We start from the raw sequence: 23,211 nt of genomic DNA, 5'->3' as shown, positions 1-23,211 counted from the left end.
TTTTGGTATCATTGGAAGAGATGAGGCTGGTTTCCAACTGTGCTAGCATCGCTTCTGATTTTTCTGCATCTTCACTCAACCTGAGAGATCTTCAGCAAATCTCAGCACGTCTGTTTTATTACCATGAATTATAATTCCTCCTATGGCTGCTAGTTTCTCCTTAACGTAAGCTATTGCCGACTGAATGTATCCATTGACCAAGACAGGTGTGAGCAGCCCTGCCATACACCCTTCTTAAATAGTAGCCGTTCAACGCTAAAGTTCATTATTTTTATTAACCGATGCAAAAATGAAATGCTTCCATTATATGCGAGTATAAATATCAGCTACAGCTAATAATTACAGTTCACAGCTGCCTCAAGTCCCACAGACAACAGTTAAGTTCGTAAAACCATGCTGAATCAATCACCAAAAACACACTCAAATTATCTAAGTCCAGTGAAAAGTCGAAGTACTTAACTCGCGCATACAAAATCATTCCAAATCCAACGAAAAGTTTTAGTATATGCCCCCATTCAACTGCTTAGCCACACAGCCCTCTCGGCAAAAGCACAATCAACACTGTCCAGCAAAAGACCGAAGACCATAGAACAAGAACCAAGACCATGCATGCCCTAAAGATCGCCCTAAATACTTTCTGTGTCGTCGCATTACTGAATCCATATTTCTTGCGGTGAAAATTTTTCGTGGCAGCTAAATAAAAGCTGCAGTAGTTTACAATAAAAACCCCTTTTGCACGCCGCACGTAACTTCTATATTTCTTACTGTTTTAATTACTCGGTTTTCGCCACTGTCACACATTTTGTTATAGATTTAAAAAGAGCCCAAGGAACTTTTTTTATAATAAAATGGAAAACTGCTTATGGTAAAATGTCTAATTCTTTATCTGAAAAAGGGGACTGATGACCTCAGAAGTTAAGTCCCATAGTGCTCAGAGTCATTTGAACCATTTGAACCTTATCTGAAAACCATGTATCTATTCCTCATATGGCAAAGTGGTTGAAAGCCTCCTTTCTTTGTATAGTCACCGTGGTTTTGTAACATGTCAGTTGCCGTTTCTTTGTCTTGGGTGTCATCTGTTTTTGGCAGTGTTGCTAGCTTTCTCGGATTTTATTTTCACTTTTTTTTTCTCAAATTATGTGTGTTGATATAAGTTGGTTTGTGTGTGTGTCCATATTTTTTTATAGCCCCTACTTAGGAGAGTAATGAGATTTGTGATTATCTATTGGGATATTTGTCTGCTACACAGAGTGTGCCAGCAGGAATGTTCAGTCTTAAGGGACATGGCACGAACGCTCATTTGAAGTAGAAACTTCACAAGGGCATGTGAGCAGCAAATAACCAGGAAAAGCGAAAAACTGATATATCCTAAACTATTCTATGAAACACAATGCTGTTTTCACAGTTAATTCTGAGTTGAGATAGTGAATTTGATCCCACTTTGCAACAGATCAGAATTTGATTAGGATGGCTCTAAAATCAATTTATGTTTTGGAAAATATACATTTTGATCGGTCACCTAGGATATTACATATTTTGATGGGTTTTCACTATTAAATCTTCATTAATTTACGAACCTTAATACCTGAAAATAATTATTAACTTACAGTAATTTTCAATTGCTTAACATTAATTATAGAACTTATAACAATGTAATATTAATATTTACTTGAAATATCGCTACAAAGCCTTAAATTTCATAAAAAACTGTTCAATAGAATAATTTGTTACAGGCAGTTTGATTAAATTTTGTTCGTTGCTGGTTCTTCTTGTAAAGAATCACATTCGTTATCTTCTGAAGAGTAGTTGCTGCAGTCTGGGAAAAAAATTTAGTTGTTCTTCATCTTTCAGTTTTGTGACGAACCATAAAGTGAGCACTTTCTTCACATCATCCCTTTTCTCTAACTTTATCATACCTGACAAAGCTAGTATAGGTCTTTCAGTAGCAGAGAACATCTTATGTCCACGTTTTGCCAATGTTGTGAATAATTTAGAAGGGCCATCGAAGTAATAATGAATTTCTGTTTTAAATTTTATATCCTGATCACCGACATGGTTCAGTTTTGACTTTTCAAAATTATTATTTTTACTCCACTGATACCATCCATCTTTTTCCATTCCTTTGAGAGTTCATCAAAGTTCTTAAGCTCCCAGTCTTTTCCAGTTACCCATGTTTCCCCCGGTTTCCCCAACTTCGTTGTAGATCTGTACATACTTCTCTGTATTCAAAATAACTGGAATTTGACGCATTATTCTGTTGTATCATCTCCTGTTTAGTATCGGTAGAAGCATATACTTCACTAAGAAGAAATGAAAAATAGTGCGAATCTGTATTAAATCCTCAAATTACTTGATATTTCACTGTGACAGCTGTTGGTTTTTACTTTGGCACTTTCTCCGCAGATGCGCCGACGTTTTGGACTGCTTACGTCCAGGTGATACGATATTTTTTCATCATCGTGTTTTTCATTCCGTGTAGAAAACACATTGCTTTTGTTTCTACGTAGAACGTTTACTGGGATAGAGCAGCAATTAAAACGACCTTCTCTATGTTGGCAGAGAGGATCAAAATTCATTAAATAAGGATCTTTATCACGATATCTAGGACAAAAAGAATAAGAAAGTGCTATTTCTTGTGGCATTATTTACGATGAATGTTACAGAAACAAATTCTATTTTTGTAATAAGAAGGTATAAACAGATTTACCTGCTTTCTTCATTCTTTTTCTTGTTTCACGATCTTTACGCTCCTTCCCCATAGTCACAGTTTTTTTACACTGGGAGATTCTAACACTTATTATGAATCATGCAACACGTGTAATGTGATTTTGAAGTTCATGTTTAGAGATGAATATGTTAAAAATACGTAATTTTCAATTGATAGTTTGTAGAACGCAGGTTGTTATGTTTACTGCTTGTTGTATATGAGTCCATATGTAAATTTGATCATACAGTGAATAATACACAAAAGAAATAATAATCTATATTACACAAGCTGTCTTCTGCTTCAAATGGTCGTTCCTGTAACGTCCCTGAACACTGACCAAAATGGTTCAAATGGCTCTGAGCACTATGGGACTTAACATCTGAGGTCATCAGTCCCCTAGAACTTAGAGCTACTTAAACCTAACTAGTCTAAGGACATCACACAGAGCCATACCCGGGGCAGGATTCGAACCCGTAGTGGTCGCGCGGTTCCAGAGTGAAGTGCCTAGAACCGCTCGGCCACTTCGGCCGCCGAACACTGACCATTCCTACATCTACATCTACATCTACATTTATTCTCCACAAGCCACCCAACGGTGTGTGGCGGAGGACACTTTACGTGCCACTGTCATTACCTCCCTTTCCTGTTCCAGTCGCGTATGGTTCGCAGGAAGAACGACTGCCTGAAAGCCTCCATGCGCGATCGAATCTCTCTAATTTTACATTCGTGATCTCCTCGGGATGTATAAGTAGGGGGAAGCAATATATTCGATACCTCATCCAGAAACGCACCCTCTCGAAACCTGGCGAGCAAGCTACACCGCGATGCAGAGCGCCTCTCTTGCAGAGTCTGCCAATCGAGTTTGTTAAACATCTCCGTAACGCTATCACGGTTACCAAATTACCCTGTGACGAAACGCGCCGCTCTTCTTTGGATCTTCTCTATCTCCTCCGTCAACCCGATCTGGTACGGATCCCACACTGATGAGCAATACTCAAGTATAGGTCGAACGAGTGTTTTGTAAGCCACCTCCTTTGTTGATGGACTACATTTTCTAAGGACTCTCCCAATGAATCTCAACCTGGTACCCACCTTACCAACAATTAATTTTATATGATCATTCCACTTCAAATCGTTCAGCACGCATACTCCCAGATATTTTACAGAAGTTACTGCTACCAGTGTTTGTTCCGCTATCATATATTCATACAATAAAGGATCCTTCTTTCTATGTATTCGCAATACATTACATTTGTCTATGTTAAGGGTCAGTTGCCACTCCCTGCACCAAGTGCCTATCTGCTGCAGATCTTCCTGCATTTCGCTACAATTTTCTAATGCTGCGACTTCTCTGTATACTACAGCATCATCTGCGAAAAGCCCCATGGGACTTCCAACACTATCTACTAGGTCATTTATATATATTGTGAAAAGCAATGGTCCCATAACACTCCCCTGTGGCACGCCAAAGGTTACTTTAACGTCTGTAGACGTCTCTCCATTGACAACAATGTATAATCAGTTAGTGTAAGCAACGTGTTTAGTTACATTCACTTTGTCAAGTAGTAGCTCCTTTTCTTCCTTTGTTTTGTATATATGATAATTTTCTTGTAAGGTCAGCAAGTGTCTTTCATTATTTATTTTAACTATTTTCGTGTCTTTCTCTCACGCAGTTGGTTTGTGGTCCATATCTCTTAAATGTTATGCAAAAGTTGTGTGGCTTGCCGCTGCTGAAAAGCTCCGTGTTCAACAATGTGCACTGACTTATGTGCAAGGGAAGACCTGTGCCTGCACCGGCATTGTACTCTGTCGTCAGATCTGCTTTAAAGGGCGGGGAAGCCTCCAAACTCCATGTTACGTGATGAGTCGTGGACGTACAATGACTTGCCTCGTGCTCGAGGTTCCACTGTCCTTCAACCACCTTCCGTAGATCCTCACAACAGTGGGACATGAACAGCCGAACAGCTCTTTCCTTTCCAAGATGCTCATTGCCACGTGCCTAGGCATAAAAACCGCCTCTTCTCAATGTCGCTTATAGCAGTGGTTTTGCCATTTCCGGTCAGTGTCGTCGCAACAATGATACTTCATTCGTCTCATATCCGCTTGTAAACTTTCCTTAAAGTGTCAGGGGACCCTAACACCACCAGTCAGCATTCGCCGGTGGGAGGGGGGGGGGGGCAGTCGTTGAAAATAGTTTAGCTCAATAGTGTAGATATTGTGGGCAGCGCTACATTTTATGAATTATATGCAGGGAAAAATGTGTTTCTGTGTAACTATTGTAATGCATTGCCAAGTACCAGCATTTATGTAGATTCATATTCCGCGTTTCGTTTAGCTTGTACTGGGTGAGCATCTTCGATGGCATAAATGCATGTAGTATCGCCTAACAACTGACAACTTTTAATAACAAATTTACAGTAATTGGTCTACGACAGATAGGCTGCCATTCTACATCAGAAATATAGAACGTGTCTTAAGTTCGAACACTCTGAAGATAATCTTCTCTAAAGATAAAAACCGCCTCCCGAATTACCTCTATAATGTTGACTGATGACTCGACCCTCTACAGGGATTCAGTCAGAGAGGAGAGGTTCTTATGTAGTCGACTGAAAGTTAATATCGCCCAACCTCCAACTAGAATAAGGCATGGTTTGCGTGAAACACGGCTTGTCCATTTCCGTACATCCTCTAATTAAACGCATATGAAAGCAACATGCATCGAAATTTGCGAGGCGTATTTGACACAGTTCTTTATCATGGACCGATAACAGGTACTCGTATTTTATTTAACATATGGGTACATCATAGCATTTTTTAACTTCGTCTTCGATAATCAGTTGCCAACAAAAGAAAAATTAATTTACAATACGTCATATGGATACTTAAATAATGGTCAACATGCACACTCTATCACATTTTATTGTTCAATATGAGCAGTACATATATACTAATCGGAAGTTTTATTGAAATACATCGTGGTCACAGGCTGAAAATAAATCCAGAAACGGTAGTATAACACCACCTACCACGACATTCAACTTCATTGACACAGAAATTCCTTCGAAAAACAGATGGGACACTTAACATGTTGTCTTTTTGTTAACTACTTACACCTACTGGCTATGTGCACGCGTTCAGTTCCAGGGCACTTGTAGAATCAAATCATGGCCCACTGCTGTGTAGGCGGAAATAAAGAGGGCGGCTCTTGTGAGCACACCCACATAGTTGCTACTCAGAGACGCAAAGGGCGCTGGCCACTCATTCTACTTTTTTTCTGTCATGCTCGTTAAACTAACTAAATTGGTGAGAACTTTGTACCAAGTTTCGTGTCATTGCCTAACATAAACTAGACTGGACACTGCTGCAAGCATCATAGCGCGTGAAGACTACGAATGACTCAAGTCCATGGACGAAAACAAAGTAGAGAGCGAAAGTTTCAACTATAACGAACGACAGATCAAATCAGCAACAACAGATGGGCGCTGATAACCACGCTTTTTAGCGCCCGTAAACCTCAAACACACACAACAACAACAGAGGTCAAACGGCTATCACAGTGTGATATGTTTGATGCGACACCTGACGTCGCAGCAGCCGAAAGTGGAAATACACTATGTGATGAAAAGTATCCGGACACCTGGCTGAAAATGACTTACAAGTTCGTGGCGCTCTCCATCGGTAATGCTGCAATTCAGTATGGTGTTGGCCCACCCTTAGCCTTGATGACAGCTTCAACTCTCGCTGGCATACGTTCAATTAGGTGCTGGAAGGTTTCTTGGGGAATGGCAGCCCATTCTTCACGAAGTGCTCCACTGAGGAGAGGTATCGGTGTCGGTCGGTGAGGCCTGGCACGAAGTAGGCGTTCCAAAACATCCCACAGTTGTTCTATAGGATTCAGGTCAGGACTCTGTCCAGGCCAGTCCATTAAAGGGATGTTATTGTTGTGTAGCCACTCCGGCACAGGCCGTGCATTATGAACAGCTGCTCGATCGTGTTGAAAGATCCAATCGCCATCCCCAAATTGCTTTTCAACAGTCTGAAGCAAGAAGGTGCTTGCAACATCAATGTGGGTCTGTGCTGTGATAGAGACACGCAAAACAACAAGGGGTGCAAGCCCCCTCAATGAAAAACACGACCACATCATAACACCACCGCCTCCGAATTTTACTGTTAGCACTACACACGCGGGCATATGACGTTCACCCATACCCTTCCATCGGATCGTCACATTGTATACCGTGATTTCTCACTCCACACAACACTTTTCCATTGCTCAATCGTCCAATGTTTACGCTCCTTACACAAAGCGAGGCATTGTTTGGCATTTACCGGCATAATGTGTGGCTTATGAGCAGCCGCTCGACCATGAATTCCAAGTTTTCTCACCTCTCGCCTAACTGTCATAGTACTTGCAGTGGATCCTGATACAGTTTGGAATTCCTGTGTTATGTTAACATGGGCGAATCAACTCAAGAATTCCACATCATGAGGGGTGTCAAGCAAGGCGATCCCATCTCCCCAAAACTGTTCTCTGCTGCATTGGAAATGGCTATGTCAAAGCTGAGCTGGGAAGGTGAGGGAATTAGAATTAATGGAAGAAGGCTTACCAACTTGAGATTCACGTTTCCACATCACTATCACATATGAAACAGTGGACCTAGGGATGTTTAGGAGTGTCGAAATCTCGCATACAGACATATGCCACAAGAGACACCCAATCACCAGACCATGTTCGAAGACCGTGAATTCCGCGGAGCGCCCCATTCTGCTCTCTTACAATGTCTAATGACTACTGAAGTCGCTAATATGGAGTACCTGGTAGTAGGTGGCACCACATGGCGCCTAATATGAAAAACGTATGTTTTTGGGGGTGCCCAGATACTTTTAATCACATAGTGTATGTGGAACTTCGCCGCCACTCACTGAGTTTGTCTCCATTTCGGTAAAGTGATGGGTTATTAGACTATTATTAGTGAGCAGTATAGCAGTGGGAGATCGGGGAGAGACTATGTCACCGATAACATTATAGATATCGTCATCGGCTTTCCCCACCCCTTCTCCATCCATGCCTCTGACAAAATGGTGGGAAGTTCAAAAAGGGGCGAAAAATTAAAATTTTGGCGGTGGATTTCTCCTACTCCTATGATGTCACTGTGGAAGTAGTGATGTTGTCCTAAGTATAAACTGGTGGCAAATTAAAAATCGAAGGTGGTGCATTGTCATGTTGGCTGATCTGGAATACTGCGACAAGCTCTATGACGTCAGAATCGACGATGGCAATACAAGATGGTTGACCTGGAATTCTGTAATGGGCTCTAGGACGACAGAATCCAAGATGACAATCCAAGATGGCTGACGTGATATATGGATCTATGATGTCACAATCCAAGTTCTCTAATATAGGGTCTATGACATCAGATTACCAGCTGCGACGAAAGATGTTTCATCCATCTGCTGCCCTAGGCCTAGATTAGATTAGATTACTACTAGTTCCATGGATCATGAATACGATATTTCGTAATGATGTGGAACGAGTCAAATTTTCCAATACATGACGTAATTAAGTTTATTTAACAACATACTTAAGTTAATATAACAACTTTTTTATTTTTTGTGTTTTTTATTTTTTATTGTTTTTTTGTTTTTTTTCTTTTTTCTTAATTTATGTCTAAAAATTCCTCTATGGAGTAGAAGGAGTTGTCATTCAGAAATTCTTTTAATTTCTTCTTAAATACTTGTTGGTTATCTGTCAGACTTTTGATACTATTTGGTAAGTGACCAAAGACTTTAGTGGCAGTATAATTCACCCCTTTCTGTGCCAATGTTAGATTTAATCTTGAATACTGAAGATCATCCTTTCTCCTAGTATAGTAGTTATGCACACTGCTATTACTTTTGAATTGGGTTTGGTTGTTAATAACAAATTTCATAAGAGAGTATATTTACTGAGAAGCTACTGTGAATATCCCTAGATCCTTAAATAAATGTCTACAGGATGATCTTGGGTGGACTCCAGCTATTTTTCTGATTACATGCTTTTGTGCAATAAATGCATTATTCCTCAGTGATGAATTACCCCAAAATATGATGCCATATGAAAGCAGTGAGTGAAAATAGGCGTAGTAAGCTAATTTACTAAGATGTTCATCACCAAAATTTGCAATGACCCTTATTGCATAAGTACCTGAACTTAAACATTTCAGCAGATCATCAATGCGTTTCTTCCAATTTAATCTCTCATCAATGGACACACCTAAAAATTTGGAATATTCTACCTTAGCTATATGCTTCTGATTAAGGTCTATATTTACTAATGGCGTCATACCATTTGCTGTACGGAACTGTATGTAATGTGTCTTATCAAAATTCAGTGAGAGTCTGTTTACAAGGAACCACTTAGTAATTTTCTGAAAGACAGTATTGTCAATTTCATCAGTTAATTCTTGTTTGTCAGGTGTGATTACTATACTTGTATCATCAGCAAAGAGAACTAAATTTGCCTCTTCATGAATATAGAATGGCAAGTCATTAATATATATTAAGAACAACAAAGGACCCAAGACTGACCCTTGTGGAACCCCATTCTTGATAGTTCCCCAGTTTGAGGAATGTGCTGACCTTTGCATATTATGAGAACTGCTTATTTCAACTTTCTGCACTCGTTCAGTTAGGTACGACTTGAACCATTTGCGCACTGTCCCACTCATGACACAATATTTGAGCTTGTCTAGCAGAATTTCATGATTTACGCAATAAAAAGCCTTTGAGAGATCACAAAAAATCCCAATGGGTAGTGTTCGGTTATTCAGATCATTCAAAATTTGATTGGTGAAAGCATATATGGCATTTTCTGTTGAAAAACCTTTCTGGAAACCAAACTGACATTTTGTTAGTACCTCATTTTTACAGATATGTGAAGCTACTCTTGAATACATTACTTTCTGAAAAATTTTGGATAAAGCTGCTAGAAGGGAGATTGGACGGTAATTGTTGACATCAGATCTATCCCCCTTTTTATGCAAAGGTATAACAATAGCATATTTCAGTATATCAGGGAAAATGCCCTGTTCCAGAGAGCTATTACACAGGTGGCTGAGAATCTTACTTATCTGTTGAGAACAAGCTTTTAGTATTTTGCTGGAAATGCCATCAATTCCATGTGAGATTTTGCTTTTAAGCAAGTTTATTATTTTCCTAATTTCAGAGGGAGAAGTGGGTGAGATTTCAATTGTATCGAATAGCATAGGTAAGGCCTCTTCCATTAACAGCCTAGCATCTTCTAATGAACACCTGGATCCTACTATATCCACAACATTTAGAAAATGATTATTAAAAATATTTTCAAGTTCTGACTTTTTGTTCATAAAGTTTTCATTCAATTTGATGGTAATACTGTCTTCCTGTGCTCTTGGTTGACCTGTTTCTCTTTTAATAATATTCCAAATTGTTTTAATTTTATTATCAGAGTTGCTGATTTCGGACATGATACACATACTTCTGGATTTTTTAATAACTTTTCTTAATATAAATCAGTAGTTTTTATAATGTTTGATAGTTTTTAGACTTATGATACAAACTACTTAACGTGTTTACCGAAGCTACTATTCGCCCAGAGGAGTATAGTTGCTTGTTGAATTCCTGCATTCTGCTTCTCATTGCTCCAATTTCTCTAATTGACCCTGGAGTGATGCCATCTTTCACCAGTGACAGCTCAAGGCACAGACATGGCTCATGCATACTTTTGATTCAAATGCCTTAGATGAGGTGGGAGATAGAAGTTCTGATCTCCCACCAGTAGTACACTGTTTGTGATAGCATTGGAACGGCGTCTCATTGTCCTAAATTTAAGTCCACATGTGCTCTATTTAAAACAAATGCTGAGAATAGAATAGTAAAAATTGCATTCTTATTTTAACAAACACAGTGGAGTCTCCTGTTCCCATTGCGGTAAAGTTCTTGATTTTCAGACCATTTGAGAATCTACAGTTGCACACTAAAATAACCTATGACCTGCAAAAATGTTCTCCTTGCAGACTGAAAAAAAGTCAAGATATTGTGAGGCAGCGAGTAAATAATCCCAATGGTCGTTACTCCTTTATGTCATTATGAAAAGACACTTTAACTGTCTGTGCATGCTTTACTATTACCTTCATAATTTACAAAAGCCTGGAAACTACTTTCTTGGTCAGCTAGAAAGCAATGCAGAACATGCTGACCATAACTTCCAGTTAGCTTCGTACTCACTGAAAGAAAAGTTTACTCAACAGGATTGGGGAGGGTAACTATAAATAAAAGCTTTGAATTTTAACTGATTGATATATTCTGTAAACGTTCTAAATATAAGTATTAGTATTCTATAATACAAAATATAACTACTAATATTCTATCTAACTTACCTATAGGAAACAGCACTATTAACGGGTCAGAGGCGACCTCTAGGGGCAGTTCCAAGTAAAATAGTCTATCGCCTTGACTTCTAATCATGAGGAGTTAATAACTCGCCTTAAAAGTGGAAAATGTTCTCTTCACTTGCCACGCGATTTTGTTGACATTATGGGTGGCACACGAACAGTTCCTTTCATGAAATGTGAGCGATCTAGGATGGTGTACAGTCCTCGCGAGTTCACTTCCTACTTTTACCTAAAACGCATTCAAGTCTGTCGAGCTCTGACATCATCCGAGGCACAACACAAGCAAGCGTTTGACTGACATGAACAGGTTGGTAGCCCGGTGTAAAGTGTCTCTATGCAACTGCGTATATATACCTGTGTCGTTTAATAATTTACAATATTCTTAATTTTTGCATAAATAAAGTTAAGTGTGCTTTAGTTACTGAAACAGTTTTAACTCGACTGCATTTAAACTTTGTCGCCTAGAATTTTTAGAACGGAACCGACAGTAGAACATGACCTCTGAATTGCCTCTTTAAGAGTCCTTGTAATTATTATTATTTACAATACAGTCTTGAAACGTGGTATAGCTGTATTATTACATGAATGTAATCTAGTGCTGTAAGTGGAACTTCCTATTACAGCTACAAATGATAAGCTTATTGATGTCCCATGTGTAAGGCTTTTACATATAACTGATGATTTGCTTCCCATAGTTCACAATATACAAAATGTATATTAACAATGTACAAGGTGTTCATTTATCTGACGACCGCCTGCCTGGGGTTTTGCAGGACAGCCACGGAAGACGAGCATGTCTGTCGAATGTGTTCCATGGGACCGTACTATGCCCTCCCTCTTTTTTTTCTTTTTTTTTGGGTTTTAGCTTGAAGCTTTTAGCTTAGTTCAATCTATAAGAGTTTGTACTAGATTTATTATCCCAATAATTATTATAATCCTTACAACAACACTATTAAATAATTAATTAATGACTGGGAAAAAAGACCACCATTTGAATGTGGGTTTGATCCAAAAAGATCAGCATGAATACCATTCTCCCTTCGATTCTCCTTAATCGCAGTAATTTTCCTAATCTTTGATATAGAAATTGCACTAATTCTACCAATTGTAATTATTTTTAAAATATCACATGTTATAATCTGAACAGTATCAACAATATTTTTCATTCTAGTCCTATTAGGGGGACTATACCACAAATGAAATCAAAGAGCCTTACAATGAGCAGAATAAAGAGTTTAGTGACTATAACATTTGGGTTGCATTCAAAAAGTACTCATATAATCAGTTAACCTTAAATACAATAAGAAGCGAAATACTGCAGTCAGTTTTGACCTGATAGATTGATAAATAATATACAATTATTAATTGAAGCCAAAAAGAGGCATATTACTGTTAATAATATAACTGAACTATAAAATTCGAATTAAGGAAATGTAAAGCCAATATGACAGCTGCAAACTTTTTATATTAGCGGTTAAATTCCATTAACTTTTCTGTAATTTATATAGTTTAAATAAAGCATTACATTTTCACTGTAAAAATAATGTATTCATATTTATAAACACTTAAATGTAAAAATACCTCCTTCACATCTTGTGTGTCGCACTCTAATCATAAGATATTTAGGTATAAGAAAAATAACATAACTAAAATAAATATCCAAAAATTAAAAGTTGAAAGATAGATCTTAAAATTCGAATCATATCAACCTTGAATATAACCAATTACATAAATAAATAATCTGTATAAAACCTGACCACCAAACAACTCACCCCAAACATAATCAAATGATTTTGATGAATCACAACCTAACTTCAAAGGAATATATCTAACAAACTTAGTTGAAAGGAAAGGTATAAATCAAATAGAACCAACAAATCTACAAAAGAAAGTACACAACAATAAAAGGGCAAAATAAGACTTAGAAATAAGATAACCCAAATAAGCACCCAAAACAACGACTGTAATCATCAAAACCTTTAAATAATAAGCCAAAGGAATCACAAAAGGAATAGGGAAAATCAATCAAGATAAAAAGACTACTACTAAAAACAGCAACAAATAAAAAATCAACTATACCAAATGAAATATAATAACCCTTATCGTCAAAGGAAAATCTTGAATCAAATTATCGTCTCCAGATATTAAATAATGAAATAAACAAAAAAATAGGAAGTTGTTAAACCAGGAGAAAAAATAAAAGAAAAAATAAACAATTAATCCATCTCAAACAAACTATTTCAAGAAATAAGTTCTTTGAATAAAACCCGGTTAAAAAAGGTATACCACATAAAGATAAACTAGAAACATAAAACAAACAGAAGTTAAAGGTATAAAATTAACAACTGAATCCATAAAACAAATATCCTGAGAATCCTTTAAATTATGAATTATTGAAACTGCACACATAAATAACAGTGCCTTAAATAAAACATGAGCCAATAAATGGAAAAAAACCAAGCTTTGGATAACCTATAGACGAAATTCTCATTATTAAACCAAGTTGTCTTAAAGAAGAAATAGCAATAATTTTCTTTAAATCTAATTCAAAATTAGCACCCAATCCTGCTATAAACATAGTTATACAACCAATTAAAAGTAAAATTCAACCACAATTATAAGTATCTACTATTGGTCTAAAACAAATCAATAAGTAAACTACCACAGTAACAAGAGTAGAAGAATGAACTAAAGCAGAAACAGGAGTAGGAGCAGCTATAGCAGCAGGAAGTCAACAAGGAATAGGAATCTGAGCTCTCTTATTTATAGTTGCCAAAACAATTAATATAGTAGTAAGCTTTATTTGAAAAGAACTAGAAATAAAATCTTAATAATAAATATACTTTCAATCACCAAAATGTAATATTCAAGCAATAGAAATTAAAATAGTGACATCACCAATCTGATTAGAAAGAGCCATTAACATACCAGCACTATAAGATTTTTACATTTTGGTAATAAATAACTAAACAATAAGAAACCAAACCTAAACCATCCCATCCTAATAAAATTCTAATCAATTTAGGACTAATAATTAAAAACCCTATTGAAAGAATAAATATTAAAACAATAATAATAAAACGATTTATATTTTTTCACCTGACATATAATCCTCTCTATAGTAAATTACCAAAGAAGAAATATATATATATATATACATATATATATATATAAAGTTTCAACAGCTCTAAAAAATATAAAAAAATCAAAGCAAAAAATCTAAAAGTAGATCAAGACACAATTCTACTTAATAGTCTAAGCTCACCTAACAAATTCAATGATGGAGGAGCAGCCACATTTGATGATCTAAAGAGGAATCACCACAAAGCCATTCTAGATATCAAATTAATCATACCCTTGTTAATTAATAATCTTCATCTACCTAAACGCTCATAAACAATATTAGATAAACCAAACAGTCCAGAAGAACATAAACCATAACCAACTATTGAAGAAAGTGAACCCATACAACCCCATGAATTCATAGTTATTAATCCACCAATAACCATTCTTATATGAGTGACAGAAGAATAAGCAATTAAGGACTTTAAATCAACCTAATGAAAACAAATAAACATAACCATAACTTCACCAGATAAACCCAAAGACAACCAGAAATAATTCAACTTTAACCCCAAATAAGAAATAACCCTTATTACACGAAAAATACCATAACCACATAGCTTTAATAAAACACCAGCAAGAATTATTCTACCAGAAATAGGAGGCTCTACATGTTTCTTAGTATGTCATAAATGAACCAAAAATATTGGCATCTTAATTAAGATGGCCAAAATTTAAAAAAACATAAAATATAAAATAATAAGAACCAAAATCAACAATTAAAGGGAAACATAAAATATTAGAAAAAACATAAACCCGAAATGAAACTAACAAGAAAGGCAATCTAGCAACCAAAGTATAAAAAATTAAATAACACCAGTCTGCAGCCACTCAGGTTGATAACCTTCCCTAAAATCAAAAGCAAAGAAGGAACCCATCTAGCCTCAAAAAAATATATATAAAAAGACAGAAGACTTAATCTAGCAAATGAACAATAAAGTATAATTATTAAAATCAAAAGCATACAACCAAAAAAATTAGAATGATAAGAACTTAAATAAATTGAACCTCTAGCAGTAATCATTGAAGAACAAATTCAAAAACTCAACAAAATTAAACTAAAAGAAAAATAATCAATACGATAATAATATCGAATTATATTAAAATAGAGATATGAATATACACAAATCATAAAAACAAAACTTGACAGGAACAGTAAAGAGTGAACCAACCATCAACAATTATTTCATAAACAAAGAGGGATAAAAACACAGTTGTATATAAATACTTTAGTAGAAAGATAAACCAAAACAATTAAAAAATCATTACCATGAGAACGGATTATTGAAACCAAATAAGAAAGACCTAAAGCACCTTCACAAAAAAGAAAAAACTAAAAAAACAACAGGAAAAATTAATCGATCAAATTCAATAGGAAAAACAACAATTAATATAAATAAAGAAAGAACAGTAGATTCCAATCTCAGAATAATCATTTATAAATGCTTATGTTTAAAATACAAAACACAAACACCAGCAAAATATAGCAATAAAGAAGTAAAAATAGAGAATATAAACATTAGTTTTAATAGTTTTAAAAAAAAACCACTGGTCTTGTAAACCGGAAATAAGTCTAGCTCCCACTCTTAAAACTTCAGAGGTGAAAAAGCTTCCATCGTCGGTCCCAAAAACCGATATTTTAAATAGAGTAACCCCTGAACTGATTAAAATAATAATTATATCACTATCAAATGTAATAAATATTAATTTTATTAAATTAAGACACCCGATATCAATAATACTCCTCACTATCCTTCAAACATCCCTGGTTGGACCAATAACAGGAACAATAATGGAAAGTTATTGGCTATCATACATTTTATTATTAACGTTTATTGGTGGTGTATTAGTTCTATTTACTTGTATTAGACGAATTGCATCAAACGAAATATTTCAACCTAAATCAGTTACTAAATTATCACTTTAACAATGAGTCTTATCATATCAGCACTAACTATTTTAGACATAACAATATTTATAAACTTCTTCAAAAATACCGAAACTATAAATATTAATAACTCAACAAACTATCAAGAAATAACAATATCTTTAGAAAAATTATATAATAGACCAACATTTATTAGTACACTAATGATGATAATTTATTTATTTTTAGCACTATTAGCAGTAGTTACAATCAGTAATATTAACCAGGGGCCTAGTCGTAAAATAAGGTAATTTACTAATGAATAAACCCTTATGATTAAGACATCCTTTAATTAAAATTATTAACAACTCCTTAGTTATCTTTCCTGCACCAACAAACATGTTATTTTGATGAAATTTTGGGTCCCTACTACGACTGTGTTTAGTAATAACTGGACTATTTTTGGCTATACACAGTACGTCAAATATTGAAATAGCATTTAGTAGTGTGGTACACATCTGCCGGGACGTAAATAATGGTTGAATCATTCGAACTTTATATGTAAATGGAGCATCTACATTTTTCATTTGCATTTACTTACATGTAGGACGAGGAATCTACTATGGATCTTATATGTGAGTTATAGCAACTGCATTTATAGGATATGTTTTACCTTGAGGTCAAATATCATTCTGAGGTGCTACAGTAATTACTAATTTATTATCAGCAATTCCATATTTAGGAACAGATTTAGTTCAATGAGTATGAGGAGGGTTTGCTGTTGACAACGCAACATTTAATCGATTCTTAACATTTCATGTGATTTTAGCATTTATAATTACAGCTATGGCCGCAATCCACTCATTCTTTCTTCAGCAAACATGGTCTAATAACCCTTTACGATTAAGTGGAGATAACGAAAAAATTCCATTCCACCCACACTCAATTTCAAGGATTCTGTCACCCTTGTATTAATAACATCATTATTAATTATATTATCCCTAATTACTCCTTACCTTCTAGGAGACTCAGATAATTCTGTACCTGTCAATCTATTAGTAACTCCAGTTCACATTCAGCCAGAATGATACTTCCTATTTGGATATACAATTCTACAATCAATTCCTAATAAATTAGGAGGTGTTATTACATTATTTGTATCAATTAGAATCCCAATAATTTTACCATTCTGTAACAAAACACTATTCGGAGGTATTCAATATCACCCTATTAATCAGAACATATTCTGAATTATAGTAGTTGTCGTATGTTTATTAAAATGAACTGGTGAACGACCAGTTGAAAAACCATATATTATAACAGGACAGGTTTTAACAATTATCAAATTTACATACTTCTTAATTAATGTCCATGTTGCAAATGCATGACATAAGCCTATTAAGGAATAAAATAAATAAGTTAATTACCTTAGGAAAAGCATACGTTTTGAAAAGAACTTTAGTTCTTCTATTAACTTTTCTCAAAAAATTTGATTAATTGAATGAAATAAATAAAATCTTTAAATCAACAAAGAAAATAAAAAAGTCAAAGATAAAGGTAAGCAGCCCTTTCAAGCCAAGTATATCTACTTATCATAACGAAATTGTGGTAAAGTAACTCGAACTCAAATAAACCCAAAAGATGTGATTTATAAGCTTAATAAAAAAATATAAAAGAATAAAAATCAACACCTAAAAAAATCATAGCTAACAATATTCTCATAAAAATAATTTTAGTATATTCAGCCAAAAAATTAAAGTAAAACCACCTGCACCATATTCAATATTAGAGTCTAAAACTAATTGAGATTCATCTTCAGCAAAATCAAAAGGGGTCCAATTAGTTTCAGACAAACAAGAAGCAAAACAAGCTAAAGCTAAAGGGAAAGCAATAATAATAAATCAACAATAAAGCTGATAGCTTACAAAGTCAAACATGTTAAAACAATCAATCAAAATAATTAAAGATAATAAAATCAAAGCCAATGTAACTTCATACGAAATAGTTTGAGCAACAGAACGAAGAGAGCCTAACAAAGAATAATTTGAATTAGAAGATTAACCACCAATTATAACAGTATAAACACCTAATCTAGTGCAGCATAAAAAAACAGAAAACCATAAGAGGAAGAACATATATAACTTAAGTAGGGAAAAATTACTCAAACAGCCAAAGAAATTATTAAATTCAAAACAGGAGAAAAATAATAAAGTAAATAATTAGATATAATAGGAATAAGCTACTCCTAGTAGCATCTCTAAAAGACTGTGGAATCTCTACAAATCCTACTTTATTTGGGCCCTTACGAATCTGAATATAACCTAAAACATTTCGCTCCAACAATGTTAAAAAAGCAACACTAACAACTAACAAAAGAAAATTTAAAATAAACATAAATAAATCGTATAGTATCAATACTTTTTGTAGAATAAAATATACATAAATGAATACTAAATTCAACAAATTAATCTGTCGAAATAGTAAATTAATTAATATTAATCAATATAATAAAAATATTTTAACCATATGGTCCTTTCGTACATAATGGGTTAATAGTCTTAGGATAAAAACCGACCTGGCTCACGCCAGTCTAAACTCAGATCATGCAAGAATTTAAAGGTCAAACAGGTCTAATCACTGCGCTCCTGCACCCAAAATTTTTCTTAATCCAACATCGAGGTCACAATCTGCTCTGAAGATATTAGCTCTCAAAAATAATTATGCTGTTATCCCTAAGATAACTTAGTCTTATGATCATAAATTATGGATCAAAATAACCAACATAAATCAGTGATATAATAATGAAGAGTTTATCTATTCTGCATGTCATCCCAACAAAACATTATCATTAAATATAGAAAGACAAACAAAAAAACGATATAAAAGTAAAATGTTAAGCTCTGTAGGTTGTTCTTGACCTAAAGAAGAATTTAAGCCTTTTGACTCAAAAGTTAAGTTAAAAAATTTATTAAGAGACAGTTGATTTCTCGTGAAGCCATTCATTCCAGCCACTAAGTAAGAGATAAATGATTATGCTACCTTTGCACAGTCAAAATACCGAGGCTCTTTAAAAATTCGCTCAGTAGGCAGGCCAGACCTCAAAATATTTTCAAGAGGACATGTTTTTGATAAACAGGCAGAAAAAAAATAAAATTTGCCTAGTTCCTTATAATAAATTTACAAGGTAAAACTTTCATACAAATAAATATACAAATCTATCATTATTACAAAGATTAACAAATCAAATAAATAATCTTAATAAAAACCCTAAAATAGCTATAAAATCAAAATATAAAATAATGAACTAAAATGCAGTCTTAAGGATAGCTAGTTTAAAGCTTACTATTATATTTTAAAAGCCAAATTATAGGTTAACAACTTTAAAGCTTATCCCTTAAAGAGTAAATAAGTTAGAATATATACCTAAAAAATTAAACTAACTTTAAAAATTTAAATTTTTTCTTAAGAAGCTATATATCTTAGGAAAAGATTAACATCTCATTTCTATACACAATTTAATAATAATTGTGATACATTAACTATAAATTAATTTATAAATCAACCCAAATCGAGACAAGTAATATAAATACTAAAATTTTGATAAACCCTGTTACAAAACGTACAATAAATAAAAACTACTTTAAAAAATTTAAAATAATATTTCATAATACATTTGCATTACCAATATACTATACTTTACGAAATCAACTCTATAAAGTATACTAAGGCAAAAAGCATCAAAATTATTTATATTAAATAATTAAATAAACAAAAAATCAATATAATAAGATATGCACCTTGCCAGCCAGTGTCAATCGAGCACAAAAACGCCAAGAGCGAATTATTCAATTCGATAATGAAAGTTTATTTACGATCGTACGTGCATACAGAGATTGTTTGAACAGTAGTTTCCAGGTGTTGGAGTTCTGAGTCATGATGCAGTTCACAAATTAGTGAATAAATTTCGTGAGATAGGAAGTATTCAAGACAAGAAGCGTTAACAATGACGTACAGTGCTCACAGAAGTTCGGGTCGATGGCATTTGCATACCACCTGGAATATTCCTCTAAAATGTCTCTTAAACGTATTTTGCAGAAAACACAAATATCATGCACCTCTGTACAAAGAGATGCTAAGCTGCTTAGGCTAAGGCTCTATAAAGTATCAGTAGCAGAAGAACCTGGGCCTGGTGATCCGGCACGCAGGGTTAAGTTTTGCGCATGGGTTTTAAAATAAACGCATGACGGTGAAACAGATCCTTACATTATTCTCTTTCCAGACGAGGCTTGGTTCCATTTACACAAATATGTTTTTGTAATTCCCAAAACTGTCGAAATTGGAGCGCAGGTAGACGTGTAGTGCTTCATGAGGAACCCATTCATGATGAGAAAATAGGTGTGTGGTGCACAGTTAGTGGTGATGGAGTAACAGGCCCAATTTTGTAATCGCACAGTTACAAGCGAAAGATATGTGAAAAACATTTTGAGGCTGTTTTTTAAAGAACTGAGTGAAAAAGAACGAAGCTTTGCATTTTTCAACAGGATTCACAAGCGTTCACACAGCCAATGTTTCTTTTCACACAATTCATGACGTGTTCGATGACAGAATGATTTGTAACAATATCTGCCCCACTAGTAGTCCTGATTTAACTCCATGCTGTTTTTATTTGTGGGGTGCACTGAATGACAAAGTGTACACAACAGATCTTCAGACGATAGAGGAACTCAAGGATAATATCTGTGAATCAATTAATTCAATATCTCTAAGAGTATTAGATTGTATGATTAATAATTCCTTGAGTAGATATTCAGAAACACATGGAAAATAATGGCTGACAGTTCCAGCATCTCCTTGCATGAGATGCGTGAGTACAAAATTTATTTGCTTATATTTTTAGTGTAATCATGTCATACCACAGCAGTAGATGGGTGACACAGCATCTTACTGCTGGCAATGGAGCACTTGCTGCCCGACATCTACTGCTCCCCATAGGCATCAGATAAATGGAACACCCTGAATAACCATTGTAACATAATATAAATTAATAGACAATGTTTGTTTACAAGTTTTAATATCTTTAACCACATCATACACACATACCATGAGACTTAACAATTCAGCTGTTGGAGAGAGAGTCTTAGTAGTTCTTAAATGTGCAATATCAAAGAGACTTTATAGTTCAGTTGTTGCTTCAGCAAAGAGACTTAGCACATTTATGGCTTTCACAATTATGTGCTGTTCAGATGGCAGTACACTTGATGCTTTAGGACTAACAACTGTTATAGATTCATAGAGCTTAATGTTAGGTGCATCCATTGCTGTAATTGATACATCGCTGTTCTGACATACAGTATCTATAAAAAAAGTCTTTCGCATGAAATGCACTCCATATATACCTTCCATGCCATTCATTCAGTACATGTGACCAAAGTTTGCACAGACCTTCGAAATGTCTATGGAAGGGACTATGATCATGGGCTGCCTGTTACCATGGACCAAACCATGGCATACAATAGGCAAAATCCCAAAGAATTAAAATGTAGCCTGTCTCGCATTTTTGTTCATCTGTGACCTGCACTTACTTTCTTATTATTTTAGTATCAAGAAAATGTATATTCATAGTTTAAGGACTCTTACATATACATCAATATGTAAGATGACATCAGCTCTTCTGGTAGATGGATGGTGCTATGTAAATAACCATCTGATGTATGCCTTAAACCATGTGATATGAGGAATCACAATGATATATGACTGGAATTGTGTATACTGAACAGAGTGGATTTAAAGTAGGAATATGTGAACCACACATACTTCCAAGCTGTTAGTGGTACAGAAGGAACTGTCATCATAAATCTCGCACTGTCTCAGACCACAGAATCATGCAGTCAAGTAGTGCGTGGGATGGGTGTTTTGTGTGCTGTATTAGGTGTGTTGGGTGTATGATGTGTGGTTTCTGGTGTGTGTGTGTGTGTGTGTGTGTGTGTGTGTGTGTGTGTGTGTGTGTGTGTGTGTGTGTGTGTGTGTGTTTGTGGTGGTGGGGGTGTAGTGGTGTGTCAGTGTGTATGGTTTCCCACCTGTGGTGTGTCATGTGGTATGTGATGTGGCCTGTGGTGTGCTGTCTGTGGTGGGCTGTGGTGTTTGGTGAATGGTGAGTTGTGTGTGTACTGTGTGTGATGTGGTGTAGTATCATGTGTAGTGTGGTTTGTTGTGTGTTATGGTATTTGTGTGTGGTGTGTGTTGTGGTGTGGTGTAATATGAGGTGTGCAGTTTGTGGTATTTAATGAGAAGTGATGTGTGTGGTATCAAAGACTTTCATGCTGCTTCTGCTACGCCTCAAACCTTAGAAAGGTGCCTATGTACACCCTGAAAGCCTTCAAACAATGAAATTCAGAGTACCTCTTACATCAATGCTAGTCATCTCTTCTCCTGTTCCACTTACAAATGAAGAAATTGAACAATATTCAATGCCTCTGTACGTTAGGTGTTCTCTATCAAGTAACTTATAGCATTCAGTGTCCTGAATCTGTGAAACTTGTATCCTGCAATATGGATCACTATGGTAAGAGTCAATCTATGGTGGACATACCTTTATACTATTCTTCACTTATGTTGTTGACATGTATTGGAATATTAATTTAGTGTTCATGTCTTCTGGTTGGTGTTAAATACAATTTCGAGATGTCACCACATGAGCAAAATCGGAATATCGTTTTGGATTTATGATTCAATTGAAGAATTCCTAGCAAACAGCATGCGGTCCTTAAAGTTGGGTACCAATTACATGGATTTAGGTATTTTATTCGTTATTTTCAACGCAAAGATCAGTGTTGTTTCTTCAATATTCATCTTAAAAGCTGAAGACTACAATTGGAGAGTGACATTAAACTTTTGTAGGTACTAGTTTCATTGTCTTCGTACTACATTCGCTATTTGCAACGCAAAATTCAGTGTTGTTGGTACAATAATCGTTTTAAAAACATTAGACGACACCTCTAGTACGTTTTTACGTTTCTTTCGGTGGACATTTAATTAAGTTCGGTACAATATTCGTTGTGTCATCGTAAAATTGACATGAAAAATCATTGCTATGCATTACATAT

Source organism: Schistocerca americana, unplaced genomic scaffold (genome assembly GCF_021461395.2).
Source record: "Schistocerca americana isolate TAMUIC-IGC-003095 unplaced genomic scaffold, iqSchAmer2.1 HiC_scaffold_15, whole genome shotgun sequence".
Classification (NCBI taxonomy): Eukaryota; Metazoa; Arthropoda; class Insecta; order Orthoptera; family Acrididae; genus Schistocerca; species Schistocerca americana.
This window is presented reverse-complemented; position numbering follows the sequence as displayed.